Here is a 3,223-nt window from a genome sequence, read left to right on the forward strand (position 1 = left end):
AAACCCATACGAGCAAAGTGGTATATACAAATTAACTTGCCAAAGTTGCCATCAAGTATACATAGTCCAAACAGGAAGGAAATTATCAACATGATATAGCGAACACATAAGGAACATAAGATTAAATAGAGATGAATCCGCTTACGCCCAACACATACTAAACAATCGTCATCAATACAGACCAATATCAATGGTCATGAAAATCATCGAAAAAGCTAACAAGGCTAATATAATGAACAGGAATTCCAAATGTATTACTACAACAAACACAATAAACTGATAGATGAACAGAAACAAATAAGGAAAACAAACAATCAAAACAACATGTTTGACCTTATTATACATCACTTGAACACACCCTCTTCAACGTCATAAATACAGGAAGAATATAATACGAGACACACCACTATTCAAAACAGTACAAATGACACAGCACGCATGTAAAGTACATGACTAATAATAAGGTAAGGCCTAACTAGACACTTTAATAAACCTAAAAGCATTATATATAACTATATAAGATAGAATCAAATAAAAAATGAATATAATAATATATTTACAGAACATACAGTCAAGAGAAATAAATGACATCTCCCACCATCAGGAGGAAAACAACATGACCCAATGTTGGCTCATGATATTTTAACAGAATAACAAATTTTTTACATACAGAAGAAAATTTTAATACAATTTTACCGTATGGAAAAGTGAACATCATCACGTGCAGTGGAAAATCCCTAATCAGAATACCCAGCAAATACGCTTAAAAGAAATAGCATCATATGTAAATCTACACTTCAAGAGGCGTCATCATGAATGCCCGAGACAGACATCAAAACTAACTGTGTTAACAAAATTTATATAGTGAGCATTATTCATGGCTTAAGTGCATATTATTAAAACATCTTATGTGACAGTGTTTCCTGATCGTAGTGGTGTGCCTCTGAGGATGATTCTTTTGAATCGAAACATGTAAGGTGAATAAAGACTGAAGTGTTGTAAACTTGTACGACCTCGTATGTCACACTGGACTGAAAATTATCCACTTTGTTATATATGGCAAACTTGCTTTTAAAATTCTAGTGGAAATTTCATCATAACTTGGTCTTCAAAGATTTGATTATCTTTCTAATCTCAGTAGTTGAGACATAATGCCATTTGATAGATTTAAAAGTAGACGTGTATTTATTGCCCAGATAATATAATGGATTGATATCGGTTGGAGTTTTGTTATTGCTTAAATCATCTATAATTGTCTGAGTTACTGAGATAAAGTATTCGTTAAATACATTTGCAATGCACTTATTATTATGTATCATAATATTATTGACTTTCAATGATTGGGGTTCATCCTTCTGAGTTTTAGATCCAATCTCTTTTTTAATAATTGACCATGTAGTTCTTATTTCATTATAAGATTTTGAAATTTTATTATCATAGTGTACTTTCTTAGCCTCTTTAATAACTTTAGTAAGTACTTTACAGTATTTCTTATAATACAGTTTGAAATGTGGATCGTCATCTTGTATATATTTAAGATATAACTTCCTCTTTTCTTCCACAAGAAATCTGTATCCGTTGAGTCGTCCACGGGTTGCATTTAAGTTTGGAAGTAATAATTTTTTTTAGTAAACCATGAGTAAAAAATTCTTAAGTAAGTATTAACAAATACATTAAAAGTACTGTTTACGTTGTCATTTGTAAAAACATCACATCGTAGTTCATAGCTTAGCATTTCTTGAAATTTAGTTATGTTATAATTACTATAATGTCTCATGTACTGAGGATTACCTACTTGTTCAGATGACATTATGTTATCAGTTATTATCATCTGAGCATCATGATCAGATAGTCTGTTAATTATTGGTTTGATTGTATAATTTCTAGTCTTTTTTTATATATATGTTGTCGATAGCTGTTCTTGATACCTTAACAATTTGTGTTGGAAAATTAATCGTACCTATTAGATTGTATGTATTTAAAAGTGCATCAAGTTGTTGCCTTCTATCACAATTTTCTAAATAATTTATATTTACATCACCACATATAACATATTCAACTTTATTATTATGTAGCTTATTCAAGATGGTATCCAATTTTTGCAAAAAAATTGTTGAAGTTTCCAACAGGTAACCTATAAATAGCTAATATGATCATGATACCAGTCAGGCTTAATTTGATTGCACAGGCTTCAATGTCCTTTTCCACACAATAGTTAAACACAGATACAGAATTAAATTTAATTGAGTTGTAAATATATATGCATACACCTCCATTTTTGTATGTTGATCTACAATAATTGGCCCCTAATACATAATTATCTGCACATATTTTATTTATTTCATATTCTTTTAAATGGTGTTCAGTCAAACATATTATATGAGGTGGATCAAATAATAATGAATTTAACAGTTGTTCAGTTTTATCAAATAATCCTCTTATATTCTGATGACATGCCTTCAGAAAATGAGATGTAGATTGATTAATTTTCCCTTGATTTAAGTTGGTAGTATTAGAGTTAGCAATCTGTCCATTATGATTTTTGCCACAATTTTTATCTCCACTTTTAGGGAACTTGTGAGCTAAAGCCGATACTTATTTATTTTTGGTTCATACCTTAACCCTCCCATAAAAAATCCAATCTCCTATTCACAGGTTTTCTCCTGTTACATTTAACAGGGGTGTTGTCTAATTCAGTGACAATCAAACCTTCTATGTTCCTGGGTTGACCATTTCTCTTCCCACCTGTAATGAGTCCTTAGGTTTCATAAAGAGCAGTTATGTTATTTCTGTACTTCCACAGGGACCACAGGTTTCTCAGGAAGGTCCCTGCATTATGAACTTAACACTTCCTAAGATTATGAAGTGCGTGGAGAAGAAATCTATACAGAGCAGCTGTTATGGGTTAGATGTAATGAAAAACAGCTACAGCAAGGAAACCATATATTGTTTCATGTATGGTGTTGTACAGCCATGACTGACAGAAGATGTAATGCCTTTACAGAACTGTTCAAATTCAGAGAAGTTTTTAGTTGGTCCATATGGTGAGACATACCCAACACCTCATGATGCAGATCAGACCATGAATGTAAAAGCTGAGGCAGTCTCAGATGCAGAAGAGGAAGAGGATCCTCTCCCAATATCATTTCTAGAAATAAAGGCTGAACCTGAGGTGAGCTGTCTGCTTCTGTATGTCCACTGTTAGGCAGATATCACAGATAGG

The 3,223-nt window shown here is 32.0% G+C and overlaps 1 long non-coding RNA gene across 1 annotated transcript in view; it reads left to right on the plus strand.

The window, feature by feature from the left end:
- The window catches only part of LOC111874252, a 5,008-nt gene extending 1,907 nt beyond the window's left edge, over window positions 1-3,101 (plus strand). Inside the window, exon 2 of the long non-coding RNA XR_002844513.1 lies at window positions 3,005-3,101. This is a non-coding gene — a long non-coding RNA (uncharacterized LOC111874252). The remainder of the gene's footprint in view (window positions 1-3,004) is intronic.
- The last annotated feature ends 122 nt before the right edge of the window (window positions 3,102-3,223 follow it).

Source organism: Cryptotermes secundus, unplaced genomic scaffold (genome assembly GCF_002891405.2).
Source record: "Cryptotermes secundus unplaced genomic scaffold, Csec_1.0 scaffold1262, whole genome shotgun sequence".
In the NCBI taxonomy this organism is placed as follows: domain Eukaryota; kingdom Metazoa; phylum Arthropoda; class Insecta; order Blattodea; family Kalotermitidae; genus Cryptotermes; species Cryptotermes secundus.